This window comes from Mobula hypostoma, chromosome 11 (assembly GCF_963921235.1).
Source record: "Mobula hypostoma chromosome 11, sMobHyp1.1, whole genome shotgun sequence".
Lineage (NCBI taxonomy): Eukaryota > Metazoa > Chordata > Chondrichthyes > Myliobatiformes > Myliobatidae > Mobula > Mobula hypostoma.
In genome coordinates this window covers 4,861,073-4,881,405 of record NC_086107.1, presented here as the reverse complement: position 1 = coordinate 4,881,405, position 20,333 = coordinate 4,861,073, and the positions used below count along the sequence as shown (strand labels likewise).

Here is a 20,333-nt window from a genome sequence, read left to right as displayed (position 1 = left end):
AACGTCAAGGAAGGCGCCCATCTGAACTACTTCCTTTCCTATGGCTTGTGGTCCACAGCTTGACTAAACACAAATATTCCCTCTAATCTTTTTTACAGCTGCGCAGATGATGCATTGCTCTGAGCAAGAATTTTTTGCACAGCCTGAAAACTTGAATTTTTTTCTCTAATATTCATACTATTAATATTTCAAATGAAAATTGAAAAATCACATACTTTTGATCTTATTAATTGAAGTGTGTAATGAAATACAGCACAAAAAGAATGTTTTGACTAGATGGCATCAGCATTCAGTGGGCCAGGGGTTTATTAACATTGAGTTACTGACTTCCATTCTGTGTTTATTGTTACAATTTGTAACAGTGTTGTAACTTGAAACACTGACAATGTAAATACATTGAAGCTCTAAAATGTTTCAAGATAAATGTTGGGGCACATTTATTATTATATACATTCATTAACACATAACTAATTATTGGGTATTTCACAATAATATTAACGTAGGTTTCAAAATTATATTAGCATACTGGAATTTCAAATTTATATTAACATTATATAAAAGAAAATTACAGCTGTGTGACAACAAAGGCCAAGTGCGCAGGAACATTTCAGTTACTGCACAGTCACGCACCAGTACGGCTTTGAGGGAACAGTGCTAAAGGCCACACCAACTCTGCAGCAGTGGAACATAGAACATAGACGACAAAGGAGGTTCTGTAGATGCTGGACATCTTGTGCAAAACATACAAAATGCTGGAGGAGCTCAGTAGGTCAGGCAGCATCTATGGAGGGGATCCCATAGAAAACCCTTCCCTAATGAAGAAGTGCAACCCAAAGCATTGATTTAGAAATACAGTGCGGAGTAGGCCCTTTCGGCTCTTTGAGTCGTACCGCCCAGCAACCCATCTATTAAACCGGAGTCTAATCATGGGACAATTTACAATGACCAATTAACCCACTAACTGGTATGTCCTTGGGCTGTGGGAGGCAACCAGAGCACTCGGAGGAAACCCACTCACACATGGAAAGGAACGTACAAACTCCGCACAGAGGATGCTGGAATTGAACTCCAAACTCCAATGCCCTGGCACGTATTGACCTTGCTCAATCTGCAACCCTACCTCAGACAGTCAGATGCTGTCTGACTTGCTGAGTTTCTCCAGTATTTTGTACGTAGAGAATATTACAGCCTAGAATGAGCCCTGTGGTCCACAATGTTGTGCAGAACAATATAAATCTACCCCATGGTCAGTCTAGGCCTTCCCTCCTCTACAGACCAAAAAACCTCCATGTTTGCTTTATCTATGAGCTTATTTAAGAGTCTCTTAAATATCAATATTGTACCAATCTCCCTAGCAGTGCGTTCCAGGCCCTTACCACACTCTCTGTAAACAACCCACCTCTGACATCACCTCTGAACTTTCCTCCATTCATCTTAAAAGTATGTCTTCTGGAACATCTTCTGGAGCCTCTCCAATACAAACATACCTTTCCTAGATAATCGGCCCAAAACTACTCACAATACTCCAAGAGTGGTGTGACTACTGCCTTTCAAAGGGTCAGCACTACATCCTTAAGATTTTCATAAATGGTATTGTATTTTTTTATTTTCCGGTAGATGACTACAAGAAAATGAATTTCAAGGTAGTGTATATTGACATTGGCATACTTTAATCGTAAATTTACTTGAACTTTGAACTGCTGTGAAGTGGTATCAGTCTAAATGTGCCATTAGCAGAGAGACCTTTAACTAAACCACCAGATTTTACTTTAAAATGGGCACAGCTGAAGCCTGCATTTGTAATGCCCTCTTTCAGAGTTGTAATAACCTGTTTTTAAACAAAGGCTGCTTAAGAAGAGCACTTTGTGTATTAGCTCTTTAGCAAGATATCGGAAGTTCAAATCCCAGGAACGTCGGCTGTGAAACCTGCAAAACTAGCACACAAGTATCTTCAGTCCAGCCCTGACCTATTTTGCAGAGTCTACTCTGATAATACGGATCTCAGTTTCTGCCCTTTACCCGCTCTGTCAGAGAGAATTCCACAGAGCATTTGCTGTGTGGCTGCTGCATAGGCACTGGAGACACTGTATAAGAATAGCAGGCTATTAAATCAATGAAGTGTGAAGAAATTGCTGCAATTACTGTAAACTGTCTCAACCTTGTGATTCCATACAGAAAGCCATCGGCCAGTTAGCTTGAGTTGCCAAACCTATAATCACCTCCAGCTCTTTTATCCTGGTATCTTGTTTAACAATGAACTCTTCATAAGTTCAAAGTAAATGTATTATCAGAGAACATACGCGTCACCATATACAACCCTGAGATTCATTTTCTTGCTGGCAATCACAGTAAGTACAAGAAACATAATCGAATCAATGAAAGACCACACACAACTGTTCAGACAACAAACAAAGTGAAAAAAAACGAACTGTACAAATACAAAAAAAAGAGAAAGAAAAGAATTAATAGTCATAATAAATAAGAATAAATAATGAGAACATGAGATGAAAAGTCTTCTATTCCCCATTCTGGCTCCCATTTTATCTTTTCTTTTCTCCTTCCTTGCCTTTCACCTCTGTTTGGTGCCCTTCATCCTTCCCTTTCTCCCATAGTCCACTCTCCTCTCCTACAGATTCCTCCTTCTTCTTCAGCTCTTTACCTTTTCCACCTATCCCCTCAGAGATTCTCACTTCATCCTTCTTCTCCCACCCATCTACCTTCTCCCTCACCTCGCTTCACCTATCATCTTTTAGCTAGTATTCCTTCCCCTCACCCCGCCTTCTTAATCTGGCGTCTTCCCCCTCCTTTTCCAGTCTCGATGAAGGGTTTTCACCTGAAATGTCAGATCTTTATTCCTCTTCATTGATGCTGCCTGACCTGCTGAGTTCCTCCTGCATTTTGTATGAGTTACTCTGGAATTCAAACATCTGCAGACTCTCTTTAGTTAATTCCCACTGCTTTTCTTCTTATGATTTGGAGAGAGGCCCCTCGGTCTACGTGATGGAATGACCTGTGTGGATGGCATGCAAAAGAAAGCTTCTGAATGCATCTCATACATGTGACAGTAATAAGCTGGTTACAATGATAATAGCAATATTTCAGAGACATTTGGAGAGGTACAGGGATAGGGAGGGTTTCAAGGGATATGGGCCAAACTTGGGAATATAGGACGAGTTTAAGTGGACATTTTTGACCCTTACGTGTCTGCTTCTCATTGCTACCATCAGGGAGAAGGTGCAGGAGCCTGAATGCACGCACTTAACAATTCAAGAATAGCTTCCTATCCACTGCCATCAGATTTCGGATTGGACGTTGAACCCATAAACACTACCTCCTTTTTTTTTCTTTTTTTGCACTACTTATTTAATGTAACTTTTTAAATATATATATACCTCTTACTGTACCTTACAGTTTTTATGATTATGTATTGCAATATTCTGCTGCTGCAAAACAACAAGTTATGCCAGTGATATTAAAACTAGTTCTGATTCTGATTCTGAACCAACTGAGGTTCAGAAAGTGACCACACAGCTCCTAGTCAGACCATACATAATACGTAGGATCAGAATTCGGCCATTCAATTACATTGAGTCTGCTGCACCATTCCATCATGGCTGATTTTTTATCCTTTTCAACCCTATTCGACCACCCTCCCCTGTAACCTTTGATGCTCTTACTAATCAAGAAACTATTGACTTCAGCTTTAACACTGAACGGAGTTGCCCCCCAGCTGACAGATGTGTCTGCAACTGCTAAGGATGAAGTGAGAAGCTGGGAGGAATGGGTGGATAAGTTAATGGGCTGAAGAAGAAGGAATCTGATGGGAGAGGAGAGTGGACTATGAGAGAAAGGGAAGGAGGAGGGGGACCAAGCGGAGGTGATAGGCAAGTAAGGAGAAAAAAAGAGAGCCGGGGAGAAAGTACTGGAAGTTAGATAAATTGATGTTTATGCTATCAGATTGAAGCTACCCAGACTGGGTATGAGGTGTTGTTCCTTTAACCTGAGGTTGGCCACATTGTGGCAGCAGAAGAGGCCATGAGCAGACAGGTTGGAATGGGAATGGGAAGTTGATTTGAATTGGGTAGCCACCAAGAGAACATGCCTTTTGCAGAGGATAGAAGAGTGCTGATTTATCGGAAGTACTTTCCTTGTTACCAATTGGATTGGGCAAATGTTGAGATTCCAATGGGAAATGTTTACTTTCATTATGTGCCATGTCATATGACATGGGCAACCGTGATCTTTCCATGACTATGATTGATCTTGGCAAATTTTTCTAGAAAAGTGGTTTTCCATTGCCTTCTTCTGGGCAGTGTCTTTACAAAACGGATGACACAAGTCATTATCAATACTCTTCAGAGATTGTCTATCTGGTGTCAGTGGTCACATAACCAGGACTTGTGATATGCACCCTCTGCTCATATGACCATCCAGCACCTGATCTCATACCTTTTCTAAAGTATATCCCCCAGAACTGGATATAATTATTGTCAACAAGTATGCAGCATTTTTGGCCCAACTCATCCATCCAATAGATATCCAAGATATCTATTGAAGATTGTCTGTGTTTGGCTCATACCCCTTTAACTCTTCCGATCCATATGGCCATTGAAATGTCTTTTAAACATCATAATTGCACTTCTAAACCCAAAAGATTCCGCAGATGCTGGAAGTCTGGATTAACACACACAAAGTCCTGGAAGAATTCCATGGACTCTTACCATTAACCGAGGGGTCTGTGGATTCCGGGTTGGGAACTCCTGATCTATGGAAAGGAATAAAGAATCAATGTTTTAGGCCAAGACACTTCATCCGGACTGATGAAGAATTATAATCATTTCTACCATTGCTTCTGGCAATTTATTCCATTGGCCCACCCCGCCTTTTGTGAAAAAGGTTCCCCGAAAGTCCTCTGTAAATATTTTCCAGCTCACCTTAAACTTATGACCTTTGGACTCCCCGCTCTGGAAAAAAAATTGCAGCCATCCACCTTATCCATGCCTCTCTGGATGTTATTAACCTCAGTTTCCTACTTTCCAATGGAAAAAGGTCCAAGCCTCGAGTGTACGAGAATGAGAAGTGACCTTATGGAGGTGTAAACAATCACAACGGGTGGATACTGTATGAGGAGGAATAAACAGTCAATATTTCATCAGGACTTTCCTCAGGACTGGAAAGGAAAGGGACAGAAGCCAGAATAAGAAGGTGGAGAGAAGGGAAGGAGCTCAAGCTGGTAGGCGATAGATGAGACCTGGAGAGGGGAAAGTAGAGTGAGTGTGGAGCGGGGAGTGAAGAAGTTTCCAGTTTAGAGCAAGCTTCTTACTTCAACATCCTCCCCTCCCTCATCCATCCACCTTCGTCCTCACCTGGTCTCACCTATCACCTTCCAGCTTGTACTTCCCCTCTCCCCAATTTAATTTTCAGGCTTCTTCCCCCTTTCTATAATGTGATGTCATTGGGGTGGGGCCTAATGTGGAGGATTGTGTGCTGTTCTGGTGGCCTACCTCCAGAAAAGTTGTAAATAAATTTACAAAGATCTTGCAGGGACCTGAGGACCCGAGTGTTGAATGGATGAGGACTTAATTCTCTAGAGTATAGGAGAATGAGGGGAGATTCGATAGAGGGGTGTAGATAGGGTAAATACAAGCAGGCTTTTACCACTGAGGTTGGGTGAGACTACAGTTAGAAATGATAGGTTAAGAGTGAAAGGTGAAATATTTAAGGGGAACCTGAGGTGAAACACAGAGGGTGGTGCAAGTGTGAACTGAGCCACAAGCAGAAGTGGTTCGTTTGCAACACGTAAGAGATGTCTGGATAAATAATAGATGAAAGGGATATGGAGGGCTTTTGTTCAGGTGCGGATCATTGGGACTAGCCAGAATAACAAGTTTGACATGGACTAGTCGGGCTAAGGGGCCTGTTTCGGAGCTGTAGCCCTCTTTGACTTCGTGACTCTGTGATTCTGCTTTCTGCAAGCGTTCCCCTTCCCCCAGGAGCCCAGAGCTGAGGCAGCACCAGTTGTGAGTGCCTCATACCTGCGTCTGACTAATGATCCGACTGAAAATGGGGACAGCTAGCCTGAAGGGGCAGCTGCAGCTCGTGCACACCAGCTGTACACACAGCAGATCAGTCAGCACGTACCGCTCAGTGACTGTGCGAGTCGTTCCCACAGGAAGCTGGGAGCTGGGTAACAGAGGAGCTTTTCACATGGAGCAGCGCTGAAAATAAAATGAGCTATGCTGATGGGATAAATTAGAGAGAGTGAAAGAGAGAAAGAGAGACAGAGACAGAGACAGAGAGAAACAGAGAGACAGAGAGAGAAACAGAGAGAGAGACAGAGTGAGAGAGAGAGACAGAGATATGAAAAAGATTGACACCGAGACAGGGGGGAGGAGAGAGACAGACAGAGAGACGAAGAGACAGGGACAAAGAGAGAGACAGTGTGGGGGAAGGAGATAATCAGAGAGAGGGAGAGAGAAGAAGAGAGAGAGGGGAGACAGAGAGGGGTAAGGGGAGTGAGGAGGAAAGGGACAGAGAGACAGACAGACAAACAGAGAGAGAGAGAGACAGAGAGACACACACACGCAGAGGCAGAGAGACAGAGACAGAGACCGAGAGAAAGAAACAGTGAGGGAGAGGGGGAGAGAGAGACAGGAAGAGAGAGAGAGAGAGAGAGAGCCAAAGACAGAGAGAGGCAGAGTGTGAGAGAGACAGAGACAGAGAAATAATAGAGACAGAGAGAAACAGAGAGAGGGAGACAGAGACAGAGAGGGACAGGGAGAGAGGGAGACAGAGAGAGAGAGAGAGAGAGAGAGAGAGAGAGAGAGAGAGAGAGAGAGTGACAGAGACAGGGTGACCGAAAGAGAGAGACATGAGAGACAGAGAGTGAAAGATAGAGAGAAAGACAGAGACAGAGACAAAGGGGGAGAAAGAGACGGGGAGACAGGAAAACAGAGAGAGGGAAGGAGAGGAACAGAGTGGTAGAGAGAAAGAGACAGGAAGAGAGAGAGACAGAGAGTGGGGGATAGAGTGAGATAGGGACAGAGACACAGAAGAGAGACACATAGACACAGAAAAACAAAAGCAAGGGCAGAGAGACAAAGACATAGAGTGAAAGGGAGAGAGTGGGAAGGAGACTGAGAGAGAAAGAAAGAGAGGGAATAAAACAGGCAGAGTGTGAGAGAGAAATAGAGAGACAGAGAGAGTGTATGTGGGAGAGAGAGGAAGATCGAAATGGAGAGAGATTGTGAGAGAGAGGAAGAGAGGGAGAGAGCCTGCAACTCATGCCAGCCATCGTGGCCCCACCTACATTAATGTCACCCTAAGCCATTTATCCTTCCCCCAGTTTCTACCATTTACCCTCACATGAGCGACTATTTACTGCAGCCAATTAATGCAGCACTTGGAATATTGTGCTCAGTTTAGGTCGCGCTGCCATAGAAAAGATATTATTTAGCTGGAAAAAGTGCGGAGGAGATTTAAGGTCAATGCAAATTTATTATTAAAATATGTACAGTATATGTTACCATATACTACCCTGAGATTCATTTGCTTGCAAGCAAGTAACCAATGTGCAAAGGAAGGCAATGAGCAAATAAATTTTAAAAATACTGAGCATATGAGTTGTAAAGAGTCTTTGAAAGTGGTCTGTAGATTATACAATCAGTTTAGAGCGGTGGTGAGTGAATTTACCCACGTCGGTTCAGGAGCCTGACAGTTGCAGGGTAATAACTGTTGCAGAACCCAGTGGTGTGAGATCTAAGGTTCCTGTGCCTCTGTCCCGATGGTGGAAGTGTAAAGAGAGCATGGCCTGGACATGGGGCTCTTAGATTATGGATGTGCTTTCTGTGTCAGCACCCTTGTAAATGTACTCAGTAGTGGGGAGGCTTTGTCTGTGATGTGGGGAGCTGTATCTATCACTTCCTATGTAGAATGTTTTCTGAGTCTCGAAGCACTGTGTTATGGAGAGAGGTTCAGCAAGTTGGCTCATTTTCAATTGGAAAGTAGCAGAGGGGTAACCTTACAGTGCCACTATTCCCACTTTCCCCTCCACCATCTGCCAGCCACCCCTCCTCACCTGGATCCACCCCATCACCTGCCAGCTCTTGCTCCACCCCTTCCCTTCACTTCTTTACACTGACCATCTTTCTTTCCAGTCCTGATGAAGAGTCTTGACCTCAAATGTTGACTGTCCATTTCCCTCCACAGATGCCGCCTGGAGACAGCCCCCTTGGCCCACTATATCCATGTTGTACTCCCCCTATTTACTAGCACTTGGTGCATAACCTTGGTGATTGAGGTGCTTGTCCAGGTACCCGTGAAGTATTGTGGGGGTCATAGAGTCAAGCAACACAGTAAGAGACCCTTCGGCCCAACACATCCATGCTGACCAAGTTGCCCAATTGAGCTAGTCCTATTTAACTGCTTTTAGCCCGTAGCACTCTCTACCTTCCCGATCCACGCACCTGTCCAAATGTCTTTTAAACATTGTAACTATACCCACATCTGCCACTTCCTCAGGTAGCGCATTCCATAAGCATAAACTCACCATCTTCTGTGTGAAAAATTTGGACCTTAAGACTGTCAGACATTGGATCTGTTGCACGGGTGACTGAGGAGAACCCAAGAGCAGGACACCGGCACGTCGACTGAGTTGGGGATGCTGGTGTAGACGTGAGTGTAGAACAGCATCCCCAACTCAGTCGACGTGCCGGTGTCCTGCAGTTGGGTTCTCCTCATTCGCCCCGTGCAACAGCATTTGGGTCCGTTCCCAACACCCCATTGTGACAGGAGCAGAATTAGACCATTTGACCATTTGAGTCAGCTCTGCCATTCAGTCATGGCTGATTTATTATCCTCGTCAACCCCATTCTCCTGTCTTCACCCCATAACCTTGACCATTAGACCATAAGGTTGTAAGGTATAGGAGCAGAAATAGGCCATTCGGCTCATTGAGTCTGCTCTGTTATTCAATCACAGCTGATTCCTTATCCATCTTAGACCCATTCTCCATCCTTCTTCCATTAACTTTTGACCATAAGACCATAAGACATAGCAACAGAATTAGGCCATTCAGCCCAGTGAGTCTACTCTGAAAATTCAGTAATGGCTGACTTATTATCCCTCTCAACCCCATTCTCCTGCTTCCTCCCCATAATCTTTGATGCCCTTACCAATCCGCTTTTAATATATGTACCTAATGAAAGTCGTCTATCAGGTCCTCTGTAAATTTATCCCCTCTCAATTTAAACCTGTGTCCTCTAGTTTTAGACTCCTCTACCCTAGTGGGAAGTGGGGCTGAGATACATCTCTACTAAAGAAGGTGTAAGGTGCTCCTTCCCGCTAATAGCCTACAGGTAAACCTTGGGCAAGATGTAGCACCTGCTTAGCCCCCGCAGTCAGGGTCATGTGAAGCCAAGGGAGCAGATGGTGGATGCTCGTATGAGCAGCTGATGCATATCACATCCTGGTTAGGTGACCACTGATGCCAGGCAGACAATCGCTGAAGAGTATTGACAATGGCTGGGGTTAGTCATCTTGTAAGGACACTGCATGGAAGAAGGCAATGGCATACCACTTCTGTAGATTTGTAAAATTTCTGTAAAATTTGCCAAGAACAATCATGGTCAAAGAGTTTGATCACCACACCCACCCCCACCCCCACCCCCATGGCCTTATGATTTTATAAACCTCTTCATCAGGGGTTCCCAACCTTTTTTATGCCATGGACCAATATCATTAGGCAAGGGGTCTCTGAACCCCAGGTTAGGAACCCCTGTTCTACAGGGTCACCAATCAGTCTCCTTCACACAAGGTAAAAACAAAATAAAACTCACATATCAAACTCCCATCCCTTCTCTTCAATTAGTTTAATGTTTTGAAGTTACAAAACATAATAGTGGCAATAACAAATTTTTTAATGAATCCAAGATGACAACCTACCTGCAACGAGACTTTTGAGTTAAGAAAAGCACAGTAAGAAATTAAAAAGCGGCACAACACGTCTTCCTTTGCAAATCGACAGAGACTGTCGAGGTAAAAAAAACGCAAGACAATGGAAAAATTCATCAGATGATAATAATCATTACAAAAAAGCAGAAATGGTTGGCCATATTGGAAAGATACACACACTTGATTCCTCAACTGGCTCACGAATACTGAGCTAACTGAGCAGTATTTTGAAGCAAATGAAATAACCAGTGAGAAGGAACTACGAGTTTTGCTGAGTGCATTAGGTGGAAAAGCATATAGATTGCTTAGGAGTTTGACTGTTCCAACCAAACCAGCCAAAATTGGCTTTGCTGATGTCGTGAGAGTAATGTAGGAACAATTAGAACTGCAACCATTGTTGATTACAGAATACTTAAGGTTTCATAAGCAGAATAGAAAAGAAGGGGACTCCATTTTAATGTATGTGGCTAAGTTAAAGAGATTGTCTGAGCATGGATAGTTCAGTGATCAGCTTAATGATGCATTGAGAATTCATTTAGCTTGTGGAATCTTACAAGAAAACATCTAAAAAACACTGAAACACAACTTACATTTAAGAGAGCAGTTGAAGTAGCCATATCAATGGAAACAGCAAACCTAGATGCAATTGAGTTGCAGTCAGGAATGAATGTGAACATGAACAAAATAGCAACAAAAAGCAGAAAACTGTCTGGCTGAACAAACTGTGTTACCATTGGGGCAAGGGCTCACAAACACCAGACCAATGCAAGTTTAAAGGTGAGACTTGCAGAAAATACAACAAAGTAGACACACACAAAGAGCATGTCAGGCAGACAAAAATAAATGGACTGACAGGGAAGAGAAAAGGCTAAAAAGTAAAGTTCCAGTGTCAAAAAGAGCACTAATCTGCATGCTGTTGATGAAAAGTCGGATCATGATGAGAGTGACACAGGGCTGTGTAGCCTTGAGATTTACACGTGAAAACTAACAGGAGAGAAGCAATATGACTTATACCAGAAGTGGACAGCAAATTAATTAAACTGGAAATAGACACCGGATCGGCTGCTTCAGTAATTCCTCAAAATGAGTTTGAATGGAATTTCAAAAATACTGAACTGAAGTCTGCAGATATCCAACTAAGATACCGGAGAAAAGATAACTCCTGTGGAAATGACGTCTGTAACAGTGAAATACAGCAATCAACAAGCCATAGTAGGCTTGTATGTGGTAAAAAACAGGAGGGCCAGCATTGCGGGGCTGAGATTGGTTGACACACCACAACTTGATTGGAGATCCATCTACTATTTGCATGCCACATCTCCTGAATCAGAGTCAACTGAACCCGAATTAAGAAAGGTAGCAGATGATGCCACAGCAGTGTTCAAGGGTGGCATTAGAAAACTCAAACATATCAAGGGTAAAATAGTGTTAAATGAAGATGCCTCACCCAGGTTTTACAAAACCTATCCGGTTCCTTGTGCCATCCGTGATAAAGTTGAGTGGAGCCCTGGGCAATATCAGTGGTCCCAACAGCCAATTTGTCAGGATCGGTGGTGACTAAGGTTGCCATCAATCCAGTCCTGAAAATAGACCAATACTCTTTCCTCAGGGTAGAGGATATCTTTGCAAACCTTTCTGGAGAGAAAAACTTCACCAAAGTGGGCTTAGCTAAGGCCTAACCACAAATGGAGTTGGAAGCAGAGGCAAAAATGTTGCCTATCGTAAACACTCACAAAGATAATGGGCTTATTTTTGGAGTACATCTGCACTTGCATCCTGACAGAAAGCTATGGACCAGGAGCTGCTAGGCTCTCCAGGCACTCAGTATTACCCGGATGACAACACTGTTACCCATGAGGATAGCAAGGAACCTCTCCAAAATCTCAAGACAGTTTTAAAGGCATTAGAAGGCTATGAGCTCAGAGCGTGACACAACAAGTGTGAATTCTTTAAACCAAGCAACACCATCCATGCACAAGGATTACCCAAGTGTGCTGAGAACAGTCGAGCAATGGTGGATGCCCCAAACCAGAGAACGTGCCACAACTGTGGCTCTTTTTAGGATTTGTCAGTTACTATAACAGGTTCCTGCCAAGCCTTACTACTGTGCTCTACCTCTTGAAATCATTACTACAGATTGGGAAAAAAAATGGCAATGGACAAACCAGTGTGAGGTGGGTTTTAAAAAGGTAAAGGAAATGGTGATGTGAGACACAGTACTCGCACATTATGATCCACATCACCTCGTGAAACTTGCCTGTGATACTTTGCCTTATAGTACAGGTGCAGTCATGTCACCTATTATGAGTGATGGAAGTGAACGCCCCATAGCGTTTGCATCAGACTCCCATACTGCTGCAGGCAAAATTACGCACAGGTTGACAGAGAGGCCTTGATCTGGTTTGGGGTGTAAAACTTTTTAACCAGTATTTTTATGGGAGAGAGTTTACCCTCATTACTGATCAACAACCACTAGAGCCCATTTTCAATCCACGGAAGGGTGTTCCACTAATAGTGGAAGCACGAATGCCCATATGAGCTGTGTTTCATGGAGGATGCAGTTACAAGATTGAATTCAAGGGGACAACTAATCATGGAAATACTGATGGATTGCCCCATTTACCTTTGGAATGGAAATACCTGAAAGTTTTTAAAAAGAGGACACTCCACTTGACATATTCTCCCTAACGTAGATCGAAAGTATTATGGCAGAGATGATCCAAAGGGAAACCAGAGAAGAAAAACACTGTCTCAGGGATAAATAGCCACCAAAATGGCTGATTTGTGCAGCAGAAACGCCAGTGCCCCCAGTTTCACCAGCAGCAAGGTGAGCCTGCCCTTGATGGGAGTTCCTTATGCGGGGATTGACAGTTGTTGTGCCATTCAAGCTGAGAGCTACAATGTTGGAGGAGCTACGTGCCAGTCACCTAGTGGTGGTTAAAATGAAAGCATTGGCTTGAAGTGGTGTCTGGTGGCCTGGAATAGATCAGCAGATTGAGTAGCTTGCCATGAACTGTGCAGGATGCCAACACATCCAGAAGATGCCAAGAGCAGGCCCTCTCCATCCCTGGGAATAATTGGTATTGTCCTGGCAGAGTATGAATGTGGATTTTGCTGGATCATTCATGGGCCTAAGTTTCTTGATAGTAGTGGATGCTGCTACAAAGAGGCTGATGTGTTCCCAATAGCCTCCACCACAGTCTCGCACACTGCTGATGTGTTCCCAATAGCTTCCACCACAGCCCCTCACACTGCTAATATGTTCCCAATAGCCTCCACCACAGTCTCGCACACTGCTGATGTGTTCCCAATAGCGTCCTCTACAGCCTCTCACACTGCTGACGTGTTGAGAAGCCTCTTCTCAAGGACTGGTGTTCCAGAACTTAGTCAGTGACAATGGGCCACAGTTGTTGTGGAACAGTTTCAGGCACTCCTGAAATCATTCCACTGTACCACCCCGTTACAAATGGCTTAACGGTAAGGTTTATTCAGAGTCTAAAGAACACGCTGTGAGCAACATCAGCAGAACACACTATTCTGACACTGAATCAGAAGCTCTCCAATTTCCTCTTTGTGTATCGCAATGCAGCACACTCCACAGCCAACAACTCACCGGCTATGCTGTTCCTGAATCGTCCTTTGTGTTTACACTTGGATCTCTTCAACCCCGATGTCGGAAGGAGTGTGCAGGACAAACAGCTGAGACAAATTGAGGGCTCCTCAAACAAGGAGGCACAAGCAGTCCTCGTAAGGGACTACAGAGGTGATGAAAAGTGTGTACTCGGGTAGATTAAGGACAGAACTGGATTAATGTCCTAGTCATAGTCATAGCCATACTTTATTGAACGAAAACCAATTTCCCCCGGGATCAATAAAGTATGACTATGAGAACTGGATTACTGTCCTAAACAATGGAGATTGTGTCTGATATCTTCTGGAGATGACACATCGATCAGCCGAGGTGAGCAGAGTCGATTGCTAGAGGAAACAGCTGGCCAGAGCTGTCAGAACCATTTCCCACAGTCCCAGAGTCAACTCCTACAACCAGCATGGAGGAGGACCCAGAAACTGAGACAGTTTCACAGCCACATCTCACCTGCCGTGCAGAGCGACCTCTGCTTGTTGGAAAGAGTTATCCCACAAGAGTAAGAAATCCTCCACAGCAATTAAATCTTTAGACCTGAATGGGACAATGAAATAAAATACTATGTTGTGAATGTCTCTGTAGTAGTTGTATTATATAGTGTACTGTGTATATAGTTGAGATGCATTCTATATTGTGTTGGAGGTTATACTATAGTTAACAGGAGCAGGAGTGTTGTGTATTTAATATTTCAGTAGCTTTGAGTAATAATGTCAATATATTATTTGATTAAACATTTTTGTTCGTTTAATCATCTCATTATTGGGTTATATGTAAGAATAATATTGGGCCGCACGGTAGCGTAGTGGTCAGCGTAACACTTTACAGTACAGGCGACCCGGGTTCAATTCCCACCACTGTCTGTAAGGAGTTTGTACCTTCTCCCGGTGACCGGGTGGGTGTCCTCTGAGTGCTCTGGTTTCCTCCCACAATTCAATGACGTACCAGTCAGTAGGATAATTGGTCATTGCAAATTGTCCCGTGGTTAGGCTTGGATTAAAGCGGGGGTTGCTGGACAGTGAGGCTCAAAGAGCCGGAAGGTCCTACTCCATTCTGTATCTCAATAAATAAATAAATACATAAATAGATAGAAAGATAAATAAGTGAATTGCATAAGTCATCGAGCTACCATACCTAACGTACGCACCTCGCTTAAAGTGAAAACAAAGTTAACTTCACATTTCTGCCTTCCATCTTTTCCTCTCAATTAGTTTAATGCTTTGGAGTTACAAAACATAACACAATTAAAATCCCCCTGTGGTTCATCAGTATTCCTAAAGAAATGAAGTCCACCACATCCAGCTCTGTTCGCCTCATTGTAGGAAGGATGTGAAAGCTTTAGAGGGGTGCAGAGGAGATTTACCAGGGTGTTGCCTGGATTAGAGAGCAGGTCTTAAGAGGACAGGCTGAGAGAGCTAGGGATATTTTCTTTGGAGCAAAAGAGGATGAGAGGGGCCTTGACAGAGATGTTCAAGATGATAAGAGGCATAAATGAAGTGGACAGCCAGAAACATTTTCCCAGGGTGGAAGTGACGAATATAAGTGACGTAGTTTTAAGGTGATTGGAGGAAATTATAAGGGGGATGTCAGAGGTAGGATTTTTTAGACAGAGAATGGCATATGTGTAGAAAGAGCTCTCAGGGGTGGTAGTAGAGGTAGACAAATTAGGGACATTTAAATGCCTCTTAGACAGGTACATGGATGAAAGAGGGTTATGTAGGCGGGAAGAGTTAGATTGATTTTAAAGTAGGCTATAAATTTGGCACAACATCGATGGCCAAAGAGTCTATATTGTGCTGTAATGTTCTTACTGCACCTGGCCTAGTTGCGATTCCAGTACCTCAGTTATTTACTATTGATTACTGTCTAAATATAACCCAGCATGTCACTCAAATCCAGGTAAGAATTGCTGGCCTTGTCTGTGGCCGTCACATCTTGTAACTTGACGTCCCTTGTGACAGCTGCACAAGACCTCTTTTGGAGTCTCTGCTTCTGCCAGCTCCTTAGGCAATGAATTACAGGCTCCCACTGTCCTCTGGATGAAAAAGAAATCTTCCTTAGATTATTGGTGAACATGAAGGGGAACTTCTTCACTCTGAGGGTGGTGAGAGTGTGGAATGAACTGCCAGCAGAGGTGGTGGACAGAGATTTTGATTTCTACATTTAAGACTATAAGACATAGGAGCAGAATTAATTAAGCCATTTGGCCTATCGAGTCTGCTCCACCATTCCATCATGGCTGACTTATTATTCCTCTCAAACCCATTCGCTTGCTCTTCTCCCCATAATCTTTGATGTCTTTACTAATAAAGAAATTGTCAACCTCCGCTTTAAATATACCCAATGCCTTGCCCTCCACTGCTGCCTGTGGTAATGAATTCCACAGGTTCACCACCCTCTAGCTAAAGAAATTCATCGTCTTCTCTGTTCTAAATGGATGTCCCTCTATTGTGAAGTACAGTGCTCTGATCCTAGACTCCTCCAGTACAGGAAACCTCCTCTCCATGTCCACTCCAGTTAAGAGAAGTTTGTATACGTACATGGATGGAAGGGATTTGAAGGGTTGTGGTCCAGGAGCAGGTCGATGAGACTTGGCAGAATAATTGTTTGCCATGACTAGATTGGCCTAATGACCTATTTCTGTGCTGTATGACCCCTGTAAAGCTCTTGCCCCTTCCTGTGCCTTCGTATGCCTTCTGGTCTTAGATACTGTCTACCCTATCTATGTATATTGGCATAGAAGAGAGGGAAACTTCTTTACTTTTGATATGTGACTGCCACTGTACATTTCCATGTACATGTGACAAATAAAACTAATTTTAATCTTATCTTATTCTGAGAGGGTAATCAATAGCAAACCTCAGTATTAAGGATGTGGAGTCACGTATAGATCAGACCAGATTCCCTTAGGAATGCTGATGAAGGACATGCATTTATCAGAGGTTTCATTGTCACTGTTGATATTACTAGATTTTTCATTAAACTTACTTAATTAACAAAACTTAATTCCCCAAGCAACACACACGAAATGCTGGAGGAACTCAACCGGCCAGGCAGCATTTATGGAAAGGAGCACAGTCGACCTTCCAGGTACTCTTTGCTATAGATGCTGCCTGGTCTGCTGAGTTCATCCAGCATTTTGTGTGTGTTGACTTGGATTTCCAGCATCTGTAGATTGTTTCTTCTTTTTAATTCCCCAACTGTTACCATAGAAACCATAGAAACTACAGCACAGAAACAGGCCTTTTGGCCCTTCTTGGCTGTGCCGAACCATTTTCTGCCTAGTCCCACTGACCTGCACACAGACCATATCCCTCCATACACCTCCCATCCATGTATCTGTCCAATTTATTCTTAAATGTTACAAAAGAACCCGCATTTACCTCATCTGGCAGCTCATTCCATACTCCCACCACTCTCTGTGTGAAGAAGCCCCCCGTAATGTTCCCTTTAAACTTTTCCCCCCTCACCCTTAACCCATGTCCTCTGGTTTTTTCTCCCCTTGCCTCAGTGGAAGAAGCTTGCTTGCATTCACTCTCTCTATACCCATCATAATTTTATATATCTCCCCTCATTCTTCTACGCTCCAGGGAATAAAGTCCGAACCTATTCAACATTTCTCTGTAACTGAGTTTCTCAAGTCCCGGCAACATCCTTGTAAACCTTCTCTGCACTCTTTCAACCTTATTTATATCCTTCCTGTAATTTGGTGACGAAAACTGAACACAATACTCCAGATTCAGCCTCACCAATGCCTTATACAACCTCATCATAACATTCCAGCTCTTATACTCAATACTTTGATTAATAAAGGCCAATGTACCAAAAGCTCTCTTTACGACCCTATCTACCTGTGACGACACTTTTAGGGAATTTTGTATCTGTATTCCCAGATCCCTCTGTTCCACTGCACTCCTCAGTGCCGTACCATTAACCCTGTATGTTCTACCTTGGTTTGTCCTTCCAACGTGCAATACCTCACACTTGTCAGTATTAAACTTCATCTGCCATTTTTCAGCCCATTTTCCCAGCTGGTCCAAGTCCCTCTGCAGGCTCTGAAAACTTTCCTCACTGTCTACTACACCTCCAATCTTTGTATCGTCAGCAAACTTGCTGATCCAATTTACCACATTATCATCCAGATCATTGATATAGATGACAAATAACAATGGACCCAGCACTGATCCCTGTGGCACACCACTAGTCACAGGCCTCCACTCAGAGAAGCAATTCTCTACCACTACTCTCTGGCTTCTTCCATCGAGCCAATGTCTAATCCAATTTACCACCTCTCCATGTATACCTAGCGACTGAATTTTCCTAACTAACCTCCCATGCGGGACCTTGTCAAAGGCCTTACTGAAGTCCATGTAGACAATATCCACTGCCTTCCCTTCATCCACTTTCCTGGTAACCTCCTCGAAAAACTCCAACAGATTGGTCAAACATGACCTACCACGCACAAAGCCATGTTGACTCTCCCTAATAAGCCTCTGTCTATCCAATTGCTTGTAGATTCTGTCTCTTAGTACTCCCTCCAATAACTTACCTACTACTGACGTTAAACTCACCGGCCTAGAATTTCCCGGATTACTTTTCAATCTTTTTTTAAACAACGGAACAACATGAGCCACTCTCCAATCCTCCGGCACTTCACCCGTAGACAGCGACATTTTAAATATTTCTGCCAGGGCCCCCGCAATTTCAACACTAGTCTCCTTCAAGGTCCGAGGGAACACTCTGTCAGGTCCCAGGGATTTATCCACTTTAATTTTCCTCAAGACAGCAAGCACCTCCTCCTTTTCAATCTGTACAGTTTCCATGGTCTCACTACTTGATTCCCTCAATTTCATAGATTTCATGCCAGCTTCCGTAGTAAATACAGACGCAAAAAACCTATTTAAGATCTCCCCCATTTCCTTTGGTTCCGCACAAGGCCAACCACTCTGATCTTCAAGAGGACCAATTTTATCCCTTACAATCCTTTTGCTCTTAATATACTTGTAAAATCTCTTTGGATTATCCTTCACTTTGACTGCCAAGGCAACCTCATGTCTTCTTTTAGCCCTCCTGATTTCTTTCTTAAGTATTTTCTTGCACTTCTTATACTCCTCAAGCACCTGATTTACCCCCTGTTTCCTATACATTTCATACAACTCCCTCTTCTTCTTTATCAGAGTTGCAATATCCCTTGAGAACCAAGGTTCCTTATTCCTATTCAATTTGCCTTTAATCTTGACAGGAACATACAAACTCTGCACTCTCAAAATTTCCCCTTTGAAGGCTTCCCACCTACCAATCACATCTTTGCCAGAGAACAACTTGTCCCAATCCACGCTTTTTAGATCCTTTCTCATTTCTTCAAATTTGGCCTTCTTCCAGTTCAGAACCTCAACCCTAGGACCAGATATATCCTTGTCCATGATCAAATTGAAACTAATGGTGTTATGATCACTGGAACCAAAGTGCTCCCCTACACAGACTTCCGTCACTTGCCCTAATTCATTACCTAACAGGAGATCCAATATTGCATCCCCTCTAGTTGGTCCCTCTATATATTGATTTAGAAAACTTTCCTGAACACATTTTACAAACTCTGAACCATCTAGACCTCTAACAGTATGGGAGTCCCAATCAATGTATGGAAAATTAAAATCCCCTACCACCACAACTTTATGTTTCCTGCAGTTGCCTGCTATCTCTCTGCAGATTTGCTCTTCCAAGTCTCGTTGACTATTGGGTGGTCTGTAATACAATCCCACTAATGTGGCCATACCTTTCCTGTTTCTCAGCTCCACCCATAAGGACTCAGTAGACAAGCCCTCTAATCTGTCCTGCCTGAGCACTGCTGTAATATTTTCCCTAACTAGCAATGCTACTCCCTCACCTTTCATTCCTGTGCCTCGATCACATCTGAAACATCGGAACTCTGGAATATTAAGCTGCCAGTCCTGCCCCTCCTGTAGCCAAGTTTCATTATTTGCTACAACATCATAATTCCACGTGTCAATCCACGCCCTCAACTCATCCGCCTTCCCCGCAATACTCCTAGCATTGAAATATAAACACCTCAGAAGATTTTTACCACCACTCACAACCTTTCTATCAGCGGATTTGCTTAAACTTTCAATATCATTTATTTTCACCCCAGCCACACTGTCAGCTCTGGCACTCTGGTTCCCATCCCCCTGCAAATCTAGTTTAAAGCCTCCCCAATAGCACTAACAAACCTCCCTGAAAGGATATTGGTCCCCCTGTGGTTCAAGTGTAACCTGCCTCTCTTGTACAGGTCCCACCTGCCCCAGAAGAGGTCCCAATGATCCTGAAATCTGAAACCCTGCCCCCTACACCAATTCCTCAGCCACTTGTTCCTCCTCCAGAGCATCCTATTCCTACCCTCACTGGCACCTAGCACAGGTAGCAATCCTGAGATTACCATTGTGATGGGATTTGAACTTGTGACCATCCAGAGTTCGCTAGCTCCCTGGATATCCACTGTACTACTACTGGATTCAGTAAATCTGATAGTAATTTTCAGTTCTGTGTCATGATGAGCTAACGTTTTTCACGGGATTTAGAGAAAGTTGCATATTACAGCAGGTCACAGAACACGACAGCACAGAAACAAGTCTTTTGGCCCATCTAGTCCATGCTAAACTGTTATTCTACCTAATCCCATTGACCTGCACACAGCCCGCCCATCCATATTCTGCATTATCCAAATTTCTCCTCAATGTTG

At 43.5% G+C, this 20,333-nt stretch overlaps 1 protein-coding gene across 1 annotated transcript in view; it reads left to right on the top strand.

The window, feature by feature from the left end:
- syt9b (synaptotagmin IXb) overlaps nt 1-20,333 on the top strand; it is a 143,679-nt gene that overhangs the window by 88,558 nt on the left and 34,788 nt on the right. The window lies entirely within an intron of this gene.